This window comes from Tenrec ecaudatus, chromosome 2 (assembly GCF_050624435.1).
Source record: "Tenrec ecaudatus isolate mTenEca1 chromosome 2, mTenEca1.hap1, whole genome shotgun sequence".
In the NCBI taxonomy this organism is placed as follows: domain Eukaryota; kingdom Metazoa; phylum Chordata; class Mammalia; order Afrosoricida; family Tenrecidae; genus Tenrec; species Tenrec ecaudatus.
This window is the reverse complement of record NC_134531.1, coordinates 111,501,494-111,517,775: the sequence shown is the minus strand read 5'-3', so window position 1 is coordinate 111,517,775 and position 16,282 is coordinate 111,501,494. Positions and strand designations below refer to the sequence as shown.

Genomic DNA, 16,282 nt, shown 5'->3' with positions numbered 1-16,282 from the left:
AGATCTATTTTGAAGTCCAGTGGTATCAGTAATAGGATATCTACATGCCTAGAATGATCTACCTTTGTGAATGAACATTATTTTAAGTTTTGCCCAATCCTCAAGCCTCATTGAAAATGTGAACAGTGTCCAATCACCTCAGTTGGGAATCAGTACAAATCAATAACCACATGTATTTGATCTAAAAATCATTCCTATACATGTCCCACATTTGCTTTTTCTTGTCACTGTACTTTAAAAAAAATCATTTTATCGGGGGCTCAGACAACTCTTATCACAATCCATACATCCATCCATTGTGTCAAGCACATATGTACATTTGTTGCCATCATCATTCTCAAAACATGTGCTTTCTACTTGAGCCATTGGTATCAGCTCCTCATTTTTTCCGTTCCCTGCCCACCCCACCTCTCTCATGAACCCTTGATAATTTACAATAATTTATAAATTTATTATTATTCTGCCATGTCTTATACTACCCAACATCTCCCTACACCCACTTTTCTGATGTCCATTCCCCAGGAGGGGGTTATATGTAGATCCTCGTAATCGGTTACCCCTTTCCACCCCACTTTCCCTCCATCCTCCCGGTATCGCCACTCACACCACTGGTCCTGAAGGGATCACATCCGTCCTGGATTCCCTGTGTTTCCTGTTCCTATTTGCACAAGTGTACATCCTCTGGTTTAGCCAGATTTGTAAGGTAGAATTGGGATCATGAGAGTGGGGGGAGGAAGCATTTAGGAACCAGAGGAAAGTTGTATGTTTCACTGTTGCTACACTGCACTCTGACTAGTTCTTCTCCTCCCTGTGACCCTTCTGTAAGGGGATGTCCAGTGCCTACTACACTCAATACTCCCCCACTCAATACTCCCCCACTCAATACTCCCCCACTCAATACTCCCCCACTCAATACTCCCCCTCATTCACAAGGATATGATATTTTTGTTCTTTGATACCTGATCCCATCCACACCTCATGATTGCACAGGCTGGTGTGCTTCTTCTTCCTTGTGGGCTTTGTTGCTTCTCAGCTAGATGGCTGCTTGTTGATCTTCAATTCTTTAAGACCCCAGATGTATTACCTTTTGATAGCTGGGTACCATCAGCTTTCTTCACCACATTTGCTTATGCACCCGCTTCATCTCCAGCGATCGTGCCGGGAAGGTAAACATCATGGAATGCCAGTTTAATAGAACAAAGTGTTCTTGCATTGAGAGAGTACTTGAGTGGATGCCCAATGTCCATCTGCGACCTTGATACTAAACCTATAAATATATGTACATAGATCTATTTCTCCATCATCATATATAAATATATTTACATATGTACATGCCTGTATTCAGACCTCTATAAATGCCCTTTTCCTCCTAGTTCTTTCCTCTATTTCCTTTTACCTTCCTCTTGTCCCATTATCATGCTCAGCCTTCATTTGGGTTTCAGTAATTTCTCTTGGTTACATTGTCCTTGATCAATCACTACCAGGCCTCCTACACCCTCCTTACCACCAATTTTGGATCACTTGCTGTGCCCTTGTCCCTGGATTTGTTAGCACCCACTTCCTTTCCTCCCCCTCCCCCTCTCCCATGCCCCCCCATACAGTTGGTCCCATTGTTTTCTCCTCCAGATTGTTTATCACGCCTATCTTATCTAGCTAGACCTGCAGAGATAAAAATATGCACAAAAAACAAGACAGAGAAAAACAAAGCAACAAAAGAAAACATAACAACAACAAACCAATGACAAAAAAAGGAAGAAAGAAAAGCCTGTAAATAGTTCAAGGTTTGTTTGTTGACCTTTAGGAGTGTTTTCTCATTGAGTCTGATGGAGTGCCATACTCTGGCCTCAAAGTCGATTTTTGGTACTCCCTCTGGACTTCGTTGCTCTGTTCTCCTTGCCATTCTGTTGCATGCCCTTAGTGTTTTGCCTTTGGTGTGGTAGGATCTGATCAGGCACAATTCCCACACTGTGTCTTCAGTGTTGTCCACTGTAGGATTATGTGTCATTGAGGGATGTCATGTCTCATAGTGGGGCCGGTCATATGCTCTTCTCTGTGGATTGGCTGCTCTGAGCAGGGATATCGTCCTCAAGGCTTGGTGGGTCAGGATATGCTCCACTCTCTCTTCCTCCCCCTTCATTTGCTCCTGTGTGCTCTGATCAGACATGTCCCTCTCCCTGAGCTGTAGCTTCAGTTTGTCCTCTGAAGTAAATTATTCTGGGGGGAAGGGTGTCTGTCAACATACTGGGAATTGGGGCCCGCCCCTCAGACCTCTCTACTGGTTCCCTGCTTCATGGCAGTATGTTGCATTCACATCTTGGAGCACTGGGTTGAAGTCTGGTTCCTCTTTCCCTGTGGAGATATAAACAATACCCTCTCCTTGGGTGGGTTAGTGCCCTGTACCCCTCCTGCCCATTCCTTTTTTATTTTTTTCTTCTTTCCCCCTCCTTTTTAGTTGGTTATTATATGTATCCCTGGATTTTGTCTGGCACCTGCCATACTACCTAAAACTTATCCCAGAAATGTTTGTATACAGTAGCTTTTTTCCTATGCCCTATTGAATTTTTTTAAGATTACCTCAGCAGACTCATGTACTTGTCCTTTTGTGCTTGACTTACTTCACTTAGCATAATTTCCTCCAGTTCTTCCCATATGGCGATATGCTTCATGCGTTCATAACTGCTTTTTAGCGATGTGTAGTACTCCATTGTAGGTATGTACCACAGTTTTTTAATCCATTCATCTGTTGCTGGAAATGTGGGTTGCTTCCAACTCCTTGCAATTGCGAACTATGCAGTGATAAACACTGGAGCACTGATGTCTGGCTGTGGTTTGTTTCGTGCCTCTTCTGGGTATATGCCCAGTAAGGGGATTGCTGGGTTGTATGGCAGCTCAATCTCTATCTGTTTTAGAGATCGACAAATCGATTTCCATAATGTCTGTACATACCTACAGGTCCACCAGCAGTGGATGAGAGTTCTTGTCTCACCACAGCCCCTCCAACACTTGTGGCTTTCTGATTTTTTGAATTGGGCTATCTCTGAGGGTGTCAGGTGGTATCTCATAGTTGCTTTAATTTGCATTTCTCTTATGACTAATGATTGGCAACATTTTCTCATGTTTATTGCCCATTCAGATTTCTGCCCCTGTGAAACTTCTGCTCAGGTCCTTTGCCGACCTCCTCAGTGAGGCCAGTTTTTCTCTTATTGTAAGCTTGCAAAGTATTGTAGATTTTAGTAATAAGGCCTTTGTCTTATGTGTCATTGCTAAAGATGTTTTCCCAGTCCATGGGCTCTGTTATTACTCTCTTGGTGAATTATTTCAATGTACACAGGTGTTTTATCTTCAGTATATGCCACTTGTCAACCTGTGACTCATCTGTATTTGTCAGTATACTAAATTCTATGCTTTTGGCTAAATTAATGGCAATATAAATAGAGCAAAATAATAATGATGTCTTTAAAGGGAAACCAAAGACATATATAAAGCATAGATATATGAATGGATTTTGAGCTTGTTATACTTAATTATAGTCCTAATCTAAGAATAATTAGTTCTTATGAGATGAATAAATCTGGGGACAAGGTCAAAAAGAAGTGCTCCATAGGCAAAGTTTGGGACAAGTTCAACAACCTGGTCTTGTTTGACAAAATCACATATGACATGCTCTGTAAAGAAGTTCCCAATTATTCATTCATAACTCCAGCTATTGTCTCTGAGAAACAGAAGCTTCAAGTTCCTTGGCCCAGGCAGCCCCCCAGGAGTTATTAGCAAAGGACTCATGAAACTGGTTTCCAAAGACAGAACTCAAGTAATGTACACCACAAACACCAAAGGTGGGGACACCCCAGCTGCCAGTGAAGACGCATGAATAGGCCCATTCTGAACAATACAATTTTGTAAATAATTGTTTTACAACCTAAATGAGCATCAAAAGAAACTGAAACTTACTCTGAAAAGTAGATTAGGTAAAGCAAGTGGGAGAAATGATGAAGTAAAAGAGCTGAACAGAAAATTTTCACAAGGTGACTTGATAATGCAAATCATAGACTTGTATGAAAATCTGCAAAGGCCTAGAGTTAGTAAACCAAAAGGAAAGAACATACTTGACATTTCTCAAGATGAGAGAACTGAATTAAAAAGTAAAACCTTGAATTGGAATATTGAAGGATTCTATGGGCAAATTATTGAATGCTGTATTAAAAAATCAAAAGAAGACAGAAAGAATACACGGTCACTGCACCAAAAATAATTGGTTGACATTCAGCCATTTCAAGATGTAGTATGTAATCAATAACTGTTGATACTGAAGGAAGTTGTTCAAGCTTCACTAAAGACAATGGTGAAAAATAAAGCTCTAAGAAGCCAGAGATTGAGGCTCCTTTGAGACCTGCTTTGCCACACTACTGGTGCAGATATTGCTTGAGGTTGGTGGATCCTTTTGCCTTGCATTGCTTGAGTTCGATATCCCATCCGGGCCTGCATCACTAAGCGCCTGAGCTAATGACAGGTGCTGCTCCATCCTGCTATTTGCTTCCCATTGGCAGACTCTGGCTGCCTTGCCCAAGGGAGGACTCCCCTGTCTACTCCCTTGACCTTTGACCTGTGAATTGAAGGACTTTAAGTATGTCAACTGTTCCACAAAAGTGAGTGAAACTGAGCCTAATGTTCTGCTAATTAGTGTGGACTGATTAGTTGTTACATTCCTTCTTGAGATATATATATATTCATAGGTGTCCTGGTTTTATTTCTCTAGAGAACCCTACCTAACACAATAGTAATCAAAATGTTTCATGAAATAATACAGTGCTTGAGGCACTCACCCACGTAAGCCAAGAAATTAGGAAAACAGGTACAAAGACTGGAAGAGAGCCAGATGTTTGTCCATTTCAAAGAAAACTGATCTGCAGAAGGTAGAAATTATCAACAATGTTGTTTTATCACATGCAAGTAAAATTTTACTAAAGATAATTCAAAAGTGCTGCAGAAATACATTGACAGGCAGTTGCCAGAAATCTAAGAAGGATTCAGAAGAGGATATGAATGAGAGATATTATTGCTGACATCAAATGGATTATTCCTGACATCATATGGATGGATCTTGGCTAAAAGCAAAGAATACCAGAAAGATATTTACTTGTATTTTGTTGATTCTACAAAAGCATTTGATTATGTGAATCATAATAAACTGTGAATAAAATTGTGAGGGATAGGAATTCCAGATCAATCTGAACTTGTATCTGTGATATACAGATCACACAATCTTGCTTGCAGAAAGTGAGGAGGACCTGAAGTACTTGTTGATGAAGATCAGGGACTGCAGCCTTCTGTATGGATTACAACTCAATGTAAAGAATACCAAAATCCTCACAACTAACCCAATAGGTAACATCATGATAAATGGAGAAAAGGTTGAAGCTGCAAGGATTTCATCTTGATTAGACCCATAATCCATGCTCAAAGAGGCAATAGTCATGAGGTCAAAATATGAGCTATATTAGATAAAATTTTTACACAATTGTTCTTTAGATTATTGAAAAGCAAGAATGTTACTTTGAGGACTAAGGTATGCCTGATTCAAGCCATGATATTTGCAATTGCCTCGTATGCACATGAAAGTTAGACATTGAATAAGGAAAACCAAAGAATTGATGCATTTGAATGTTCATGATGAAGAAGAATACTGGAAGCTCCTAAGGGCATAAATTCCCTGGGTGAGGTCCAAGTGCTCTGGAAGGGGTCCGATCCTACCCAGACACTCAGGGAAGCATATGGCAGTCAACTAAATGGAGGGGGAAAGAAAAGACAAGGGTAGTTGGGGAACAGGGCACCAACCCACACACAGGGAGGGTATTGCTTATGTCTCCACAGGAAAGGTAGAGAGGGACCAGGCCTCATCCTCGTAGGCCAAGCCCTGTGGGCAACATACTAGCATGGAGGAGCAAACTAACAGTGAGGACTGCAGGCCCAGCCCCAATCTCAACTACGCTGACCCCTCCCCAGAAGAATGCACTACAGAGGACAACTGAAGATACAGCCAGGGGAGAGTGGCGGGTCTGCCCAGACCACAGGGGAGCATACTAAAAGGAAAAGAGAGAGAGAGAGAACCACATCCTCTCCCATCAAGCCTCAAGGATAACATTTCTGCTTAGAGCAGCCAATGCACAGAGAGGACCATAGGGTCGGCCCCACCACAGAAATAATGTCCCCTCACTGACCCACAATGCTATGGGAACAGCACTGGCGATACAGTGTAGGAAATGAGTCCAGAGTGAACCCCACACACCGGGGTGAGACACAAAGGAAGCACAGCAGAGTAGCAAGGGCAACAAAGCAACAAAGTCCCTGAGGAATCACCAAAACAGACTCCTGACTTGGGGGACAGGACTTGACACCTCATCAGACCTGATCATAAAACATTCATAAGGGTCAGCAGACAGACCTGGAACTATTTATAGTTTTGTTTTCATGTCTGTCTACATAAGATAGGCAGAATTTTTATAATCCTGAAGAGAAAACAACAAGGCCAGTGGTTCCAGGGGTACACATGTGATAGGAAGACATGGTAGAAAGAGAGGAGGGACCCAACCCAGGGTCAAGGAAGGGAACAAGAGATCTAAATTCATGGGGAGGAACATGTAAAATGCCTGGTAGGGTTTGATCAAGTTCAATGTAGCCGAGAAAAATTACTGAGAGCCAAATGAAGATTGAACATGATAGTGGGATAGGAGGAAAGTAAAAGGAAATAGAGGAAAGAACTAGGAGGCAAAAGGCAGTTATAGAGGTAGAAATATAGGCATGTATATATGTAAATATATTAATATATATGGAGAATATAGGTCTATGTTTATATAGTTATAGGTTTAGTATTAAGGTAACAAATGGACATTGGGCCTCTACTCAAGTCCTCCCTCAATTCAAGAACATTTTGTTCCAATAATCTGGCATTCTGTAATGCTTGCCTTCACTGAAGACAAAATGGGTGCATAAGCAAACATGGTGAAGAAAGCTGATGGTGCCTGGCTATTACAAGATATTACATCTAGAGTATTAAAGGCTTGAAGTTAAACAAGCAGCCATCTATCAGGGAAGCAACAAAGCCCACATAGAAGAAGCACACCAGCCTGTGTGATCATAAGGTGTTCACAGGACCAGGTATCAAGAATCAGAAGATCCAAAACAATCATATCAATGTGAATGAGGGGCATCAGAGTGAAGACCCAAAGCCTATCTGTAGACAACTGGACAGCCCCTGACAGAAGGGTCACAAGCAAGGGATGAGACAGTCAGGGTGCAGTACAGCACTGATGAAACACACCACATTCCTCTAGTTCTTTAATGCTTCCTCTCCACCCCACTACCCCCACTATCATGACCCCAATCCTCACCTTACAAATCTGGCTAGACCAGAGCAAGTACACTGGTACAGACAAGAGCTCTTCACACATAGAATCCAGGACAAATAATCCCTCAATAACAGTCATGGGATTAGGGATACAATGAGGTCAGGGAAGAAGGTGGAGAAAGGGGGAATCAATCACAATGATTGATGTATAACCCCCTCGCCTCCTTCCAGGGGGATAGACAACTGAAAGGTGGGTGAAAGGAGACTGCCAACTGTGTAAATATAAAACAATAATAATCAAGTGTTCATGAGGGTGGGAGGGTGGGGGTAAGAGAGAAAAAAGAGGAGCTGATACCAAGGGCTCAAGTATAAAGAAAATGTTTTCAAAATGATCAAATGTCCTTGATACAAATGATATATGGATTGTTGTAAGAGCCCCCAATAAAATGATTTATAAAAAAGAAATTCCTGCTGAATGGACAATCTGGTCTGTCTTGGAAGAATTATGGACAGAATGCTTCTATTAGGCCAGGTTGACTAGAAAAACAAATCCAGAGATGCTCATATATGTACAAGAAAGAGCTGTATATAAAGAAGTAATTATTCACTGAGAAAACATCCCAGCCTAGTCCAACTTAAGTCCATAAGTAAGTCCCTCTTCAGACTCACAGAGTCACAGGCAATGATGTAGAATACAGGAATATCACAGGTTTGTGGGTGTAAAGTCATGTGGATCCAATGATGGTGGCTTTGATAGCACACAGGACCAGCCAGCAGGAAGATGAAGGCAGAGAGAAGGAGAACTTCCCAGGACCTTCTTTTTTATTTTTCAAATCATTTTATTAGGGGCTCATACAACTCATCACAATCCATACGTCAAGCACATTTGTACATTCATTGCCCTCATCATTCTCAAAACCTTTGCTCTCCACTTAAGCCCCTGACATCAGTTCCTCATTTCCCCCTCCCTCCAAGCTCCCCCCTCCCACATGAACCCTTGATAATTTATAAATTATTATTATGTCATATCTTACACTGTCTGGCATCTCCCTTCACCCACTTTTATGTTGTCCATCCCCCAGGGAGGAGGTTATATGTAGATCCTTGTAACCAGTTACGCCTTTCCACCCCACTCTCCCTCCATCCTTCCGGTATCGCCATCTCACCAGTGGTCCTAAAGGGATCATATCTGTCCTGGATTCCCGGTGTTTCCAATTCCCATCTGTACCAGTGTACATCCTCTGGTTTAGCCAGATTTGTAAGGTAGAATTGGGACCATGATAGTGGGGGGGGGGGGGGAAGCATTTAGGAACTAGAGGAGAGTTGTATGTTTTATTGTTGCTACACTGCACCCTGACTGGCTCTTCTCCTCCCTGTGACCCTTCTGTGAGGGTATGTCCAATTGCCTACAGCTGGGCTTTGGGTCTCCAATCCGCATTCCCCCTTATTCACAATGATATGATTTTTTGTTCTGATGTTGCCTGATACCTGATCCCTTCGACACCTTGTGATCGCACAGCTGATGTGCTTCTTCCATACGGGCTTTGTTGCTTCAGAGTTGGACGGCCGCTTGTTTACCTTCAAGCCTTTAAGATCCCAGACGCTATTTCTTTTGATAGCCGGGCACCATCAGCTTTCTTTGCCACATTTGCTTAAGCACTCATTTGTCTTCAGTGATCGTATTGGGGAGGTGAGCACACAATGATATGATTTTTTTGTTCTTTGATGCCTGATAACTGATCCCTTCGGGACCTCTTGGTCATGCAGACTGGTGTGCTTCTTCCATGTGGGCTTTGTTGCTTCTGAGCTAGATGGCCACTTGTTTACCTTCAAGCCTTTAAGACACCAGATGCTATACCTTTTCATAGCCAGGCACCATCAGCTTTCTTCACCAAGTTACTTATGCAACCGCTTTGTCTTCAGCAATTGTGTTGGGAAGGTGAGCATCATGGAATACCAGTTTAATAGAAAAAAGTATTCTTGCATTGAGGGAGCACTTGAGTCCATCTTCTCCCTTAATACTAAATATTAAACCTATACATATATGCACATAGATCTATTTCCACATCCTCATATATATTTTATATGTACATGCCTTTATTTAGACCTCTATAAATGACCTTTGCCTCCTAGCTCTTTCCTCTATTTCCTTTCACTTTTCTCTTGTCCCGCTATCATATTCAGCTTTTATTTGGGTTTCAGTAATTCCTCTTGGCTACATTACCCTTGGTCTTGCCCTACCAGGCTTCCTACACCCTCCTCACCACTGATTTAAATCACTTGTTGTTCCCTTGTTCCTGGGTTTGTTAACATCACTTCCTTTTCCCCCACCTGCCCCTCTCCTATGTCCCTCCAGAACTGTAGGTCTTGTTGTTTTCCCCTCAAGATTGTTCATCCAGCCTATCTTATTTAGACAGACATGTGGAGATGATAACATGCACAAAAGCAAGACAGAGCAAAATCAAGCAACGAAAGAAAACAAATCAACAACAACAAGCCAGTGACAAAACAAAACAAGAAAAACTTGTAGTTAGTTCAAGGACTGTTTGTTGGCCTTTAGGAGTGTTTTCTAGCCGAGTTTGATGGGGCGCCAAGCTGCAGCCCAAAGTCTATTTTTGCTATTCCCTGGGGACTTCGTTGCTCTGTTCCCCTTGCTGTTCTGTTTCACACCGTTAGTGTTTTGCCTCGGTGTGGTGGGATCAGATCGGGTGGAATTCTCACACTGTGTCTCCAAGGTTGTCCCCTGTAGGGCCATGGGTCAGCGAGACATGTTCTGTCTCATAGTGGGTCCAGCCATATGGTCTTCTCTGTGGACTGGCTCCTCTGAGCGGGAATATAGTCCTCAAGGCTTGGTGGACCAGGATGTGCTCCACTCTCTCTTCTTCCCCCTTCATTTGCTCCTGTGTGCTCTGATCAGACATGGCCCACTCCCAGAGCTGCAGATTCAGGGCTGTCCTCTGAAATAAATTCTTCTGGTGGGAGGGGCATGTGTCCACATAGTTGAGATTGGGGCCGGCCCCTCAGGCCTCTCAACTGGTTCCTTACTCCATGCCAGCCTATTGCATTCACATCTTGGAGCACTGGGTTGAAGTCTGGTTCCTCTTTCCTCAGGATCCTTCTTATGAGACGGTCATGTCCACATGGAGGCACTATCGGGCTGTGACCTGATTGACAGGTTGAGTACCACCCCAACATTTTTATATATCTTCAAGATGACATGAAATTATGTAACTACCACAGTGCTCCTTAGAAACATGGTGCTTCATCTTACATACTTTGGACATGTCAGAAGAGACCAGTCCCTAGAGAAGGATATCCTGTTTGGTAAAGTCGAGGGGTAACAAACAAAAAGAAGGCCCTCAGAAAGATGGATGGACACAGTGGCTGCAACATTGGACTCAGGCAATGGGCAATTGTGAGGATGGTGCAGGACCAGGCAGTGTTTCATCCTGTTATGTATAGGGTAGCTATGGGTCAGAACTGACCAATGGCACCTAACATCAGAACCTGTATATAAAAGAAAAGGAAGATATTCAAACATAACAATGGAATACTTCCTGGATTTAGGAAAGGTGTGTGTCAGGGTTGTATCCTTTCACAATACTTATTTAATCTGTATGCTAAACAAACAATCTGAGAAGGTGAACTATATAAAGAAGAATGTGGCATCAGAATTGGAGGAAGTTTTATTAACAACCTGTGATATGCAAATGATATATTTTTGCTTTCTGAAAATCAAGAAGACTTGAAGCACTTACTGATGAAATCAATAACTTCAATACAGATTACTCTTCAATATAAAGAAAATGAAAATCCTCACAACTAGATCAATAAACACCATGATAAATGGGGGAAAGATTGAGGTTCTCAAGGATTTTATTTTACTTGTGTCAATTAATAGTCATGAAAGAAGCAGTCAGGAAATCAAACAATATATTCTCTTGACTATATCTGCTCCAAAGGCCCTCTTTATGTGTTGAAGAGCAAAGAAATGACGTTGAGGACTCTGGTGTGCTTGGCCTAAACTATGGTGTTTTCAATCACTTCATGTGCATGTGTTGTTAGACAACAAATGAAGAAGGTTGCGGAAGAATTGATGCTTTTGAATTATGGTGTTGGTGAAGAATATCTCCAGTACCATGGACTTCCAGAAGAACAAGCAAATCTGTATTGGTAGAAGTACAGCCAGAATGATCCTTAGAAACCAAAATGGCAAGACTCTCTCTCACTCTTGAACTTATTTACAGAAGAGACCAGTCTTTAGGGACATGCATCACGGTTGATAACATAGATCCCTCTGCTGTCCAGTTGATTCAGATTCATGGTGCTTATACAGGACAAAGTAGAAATGCTCCATAGAATTTTTGAGGCTATAAATCTGTATGGATGTTAACTACCTCCCATGGAATGACTGGTAGGTTCAGAGTGCTACTCTTTTGAGTAATAGTCTAATGCTTAACCTGTCATGCCACGTGGGCACCAGGAAAGTAGAGGGTTAGCAAAAAGGAAGAACTCCAATGAGATAAATTGACACAGTGACTGCAAGAGTGTACCTAAACATAGCAACAATTGTGAGGAAGGCACAAGACTAGGGTGTGTTTTGTTCTGATATATATGGGGATGTTATGAGTCAGAACTTCCACAAGGCCACCTAACAACAACATTCATACCAAAAATGCACAGCCTAAAAGTAGTCATGAAGAAATAGGCAAATAAAAAATTGAATGGCTTTCTACAATTAACTAGCCAGGAACTCTTTCAAAATACTATGGCCATAAAAAACAATTAAAGACTGAGAAACATTCTGGATTAAAAGAGATTAAAGAGTAAAGTGCGTGACCCTGGATTTTATATAGAATGAAGGGAAAAATATTACAAAAGGAAAATATTTGGATGAAGTATGGATTATATATTAATAATTATTATATCAAAGTTATGGTTCCTAAATTTGCTATTGTAGGGTGACTATGTACAAGAATATCCTTATATGTAAAAAACATACATATTTATGGGTATTTATGGGTAAATGGTCATGATGTTTGCAACTTACTCTCAGATGTTTAGCAAATATGACAATATTAAGAAGAAAAACCAGTGTGCGGACTGTATGTCCGTGTTTGTATTTTGAGAGAAAGAGTGATACAGACAGGGTTAGATAGACACAGTGAATGTATTGCAAAATGTACACAATGGTGAACCTAGCTAGCCAGTGAACCAACTGAGTCAACTGACTCACATCGACCCCAGCTATGTGTCAGAAGAGAACTGTATTCCAAAAGGGGCTTTGTTGGGTTTTTTTTCCCCTCAGCTTTATATTTTCTTCCTTCTTTTGATCTTAACTCTCTATTGTGAGTTGTGTGAGGGTTTGGTCAGTTTTCCATTCAACAATTCTCATGCATCTTGTTTTTGGCATTGATGACAACCCTCCCAGTATACACTCACTCATCCCACTTCCTGTCCATACGGTTTCCAGTGACCAATTCCTGAGACGTGAACAGCCTACGCCTTCTTCACAGTCTGTTCCTGGTCTGAAGCTCTGTGGAAACCTGTTCGCTTTGGGTAACCCTGCTGGTATTTGAACACTGGTGACATGGCTTCCAGAAATACCCAAGCCATCACAGTACGACAAACTGACAGACAAGTGGTAGATAATAGACAGTAGCATAATAAATAGAGAAAAGATTGAAGTTGTCAAGGATTTCATCTTGCTTGGGTCCACAGTTAATGCTCCTGGACACAGCAGTCAAGAGATCAAATGATGCATTGCATTGAGTCAATCTCATGCACAAAAGCTCCTTAAAGGACCTCACAACAAACAGAAATCCATCCCCTTCCTATTTTCTGATTTCCATTCTCCCTTCTGTATCAACTCTTCTGAACTTTGGCCTTGGGTAAATGCTGCCCTTTGGATCTCAAATGGTTGACTATTCCAAAGTGTGCATACCCCTAATGTTGTTCCTCCTGTGTTATTGTTGTTGTCATGGTTGTTAGGTGCTATCCAATAAATTCCAATCCATAGTAGCTGTATACACAACAGGACAAAACACTGCTAGTTCCTACATCATACTCATAATTGGTCTTATGTTGAGCTCATTGTTGCAATCTATGTGTCAATCTATATCTTTGACACTCTTTCTCTTTTTTGCTGACCCTGTACTTTACCAAGCATGGTGTCTTTCTTCATGCCCAAACATGCCCAAAGTATATGACAAAATGTCATCATCACTTGACTTTAAAGAGCATTCTATTTGTACTTTGCCCTTCGAGACAGATTTGTTTGTCCTTTTGGCAGTCCATGGTATTTTCAATGTTCTTCTCCAGCACCACAATTTAAATGCATCAATTATTTGGCTTTCCTTATTAAATGTCACATGCATATGAGTTGATTGAAAATATCATGACTTGAATCAGGCACATCTTAGTCTTCAAAGCAACTTCCCTGATTTTCAACATTGTAAGTTCAGGTTGAAGTTTAAGAAAATTAAAACAAGTCCACAAAAGCCAAACTACCACCTTGCATCGGCCACACCTGAATTTCAAGAACAAACCTCTTAAGAAGAGATTTGAAGCATTGTTCCCTGACCGAAAGCCTGATGAGCTGTGGGAGAACATCAAGAACATCATTGACGCCTGCTCTCTCAGCTCCTCCCTTGTCCTCTCGTCGGCTCCCTCCTCCCCTGTTCCCTTTCCCCTTGTTCGCCTTCCCTTACCCTCTCTCTACGTGGACCACCAAACTGGGCTGAGACTGCTCGAACTCAACGAAACAAGGCCACAGCACACCACCTACAGCGGCTCAAGGCACATTTGATTAAGCTTCGCAGAGAACTCATTACTCCAAAAGGTGGTGGTGACGGGGGATCAGGAGAAGGTTTTGACGTGGCCAAGACAGGTGATGCACAAATTGGATTTGTCGGTTTTCCATCTGTGGGGAAGTCAACGCTGCTCAGTAATCTGGCAGCCTGAGGTGGCAGCCTACGAATTCACTTCCCTGACCACTGTGTCTGGTGTCATCAGTTAGAAAGGTGGCAAGATACAGCTTCTGGAGCTCCCTGGAATCATTGACGGTGCCAAGGATGGCAAAGGTAGAGGTTGCCAAATCTTTGCAGTGCCCCGAACCTATAACTTGATCCTGATTGTTCTGGATGTCCTGAAGCCCCTGGGGCATAAGAAGATCAGTCAAAATGAGCTGGGTGGCTTTGGGATTCGTTTGAACAACAAGTGCCCGGACATTGGTTTTAAGAGGCATTAATCTTACAGCCACTTGCCCTCAGAGTGAGCTGGAGGCGGAAACCGTGAAGAGCATTCTGGCTGAATACAAAATTCATAATGCTGATGTGACTCTGTGGAGTGATGCCACACCGATGACCTTATTGATGTGGTGGAAGGAAACAGAGTCTATATCTCCTGTATCTATGTGTTACATAAGATCGATCAGATCTCCATTGAGGAATTGGATATCATCTATAAGGTGCCTCACTGTGTGCCCACCTCTGCTCACCACTGCTGGAATTTTGATGAACTTTTGGAAAAGATCTGGGACTACCTGAAACTAGTGAGGATTTACACCAAACCCAAAGGCCAGTTACCAGATTATACTTCCCAGGTCGTGCTGCCCGACTCCAGGACAACAGTGGAGGATTTCTGCATCAAGATTCACAAAAACCTTATCAAGGAATTTAAATACGCTCCGGTGTGGGGTCTCTCTGTGAAGCCCTCAGAAAGCGGGGAAAGATCACATGTTGGAGGATGAAGATGTCATTCAGATTGTGAAGAAGTGACACCCTCCCCATGTGGGGCCAGCACAGCAGCACCATTGCCCATGACCAAGTACCCTGAACCAAACCCCTTGGCTAGAGTAGCTAAGACAAATGGAAGACATGATGAAATCAAAGAGCTGAACGAAATATTTAAAAGGGCAACTCAAGAAAACAGAGCAAAATATTATAATGAAATGTTCTTCTTTTTAGCCTGTCTATTGTTTGTCTGAAAATTGCATCATGAGGGTAAATTCAAATCCAGACCTGCTGGACAACCAAGGGACATAGTGTTGGGAATCCCACCAGCCTTTGTCCAGCCAGCACACTGAGCTGCTATCCAATCAGCAAACCTTGTCCTTTTTATTGTTTCTGAGGTTTGTTCCACATTTCTTTCCCCACTCTTTCCAGGTCCTTCCAATCAAGCCTTTGGAGAGCAGTTGGTAGTGTTAGCCAGCCATCATCGTGTTCTTCTGGTCCCTGGACCACAGTCTCCCTGTGGTCTCTTCATCCACTGGACTGACTGTTTCCATGGGACTTTGATTTTCTTCACTCTCATCTTCTTGGAACTGAGAGAACCCAAAGTTGCATCTTAGATGATGGGTCACAAGCTCTTAGGGATTCAGTCACAACTGATCAAAGTAGGATGTAGAACACTGACCTTGTGGGCTAGCTTATGCCAATTGATCTTGTGATCTCCCGAGTCCCCAGACCTAACAATTTATTAACACCAAATAAGCTTTGTATAAACTTTTTTTCCCCAAAATAAGATGGTACAAAATGAAGGAGCTGTGGAAAAGACAAACAATAGCTGACTGCAAGTTTGAGTTGTTGTGACAGGAGCCATCCACTTCCACAAGTCCATCCTGGGTCAAATTTCACTTGGGGGACATGGCTGGCATCTCAGTTGGTTGCATACTTTCCAGAGAGTGACCACCAATCACTGTACGTCCACTTCAAAGACATACTGTTGATTTTGTGTGGCCTTAATTCAGTTTGAATTTATTATTTCCCCAGGAAATAATAACCCCTCTCATACTATTAACCAACCAGGAGAAATAACTAACCGGTTGATAATAAAACAACTTTTAAAATAATATATATATTTATGTGTGTATATATTGACTTGATGGCAGTGAACTGCCTGCCATCGTATATATGGGGATAGGGGGCTGAAGGTTCGAAC

General features: G+C 42.1%; 1 pseudogene; it reads left to right on the top strand.

Moving 5' to 3' along the window:
- Positions 1 to 12,368: 12,368 nt before the first annotated feature.
- On the top strand, positions 12,369 to 15,120 carry LOC142440065 (developmentally-regulated GTP-binding protein 1 pseudogene; annotated as a pseudogene).
- The last annotated feature ends 1,162 nt before the right edge of the window (positions 15,121 to 16,282 follow it).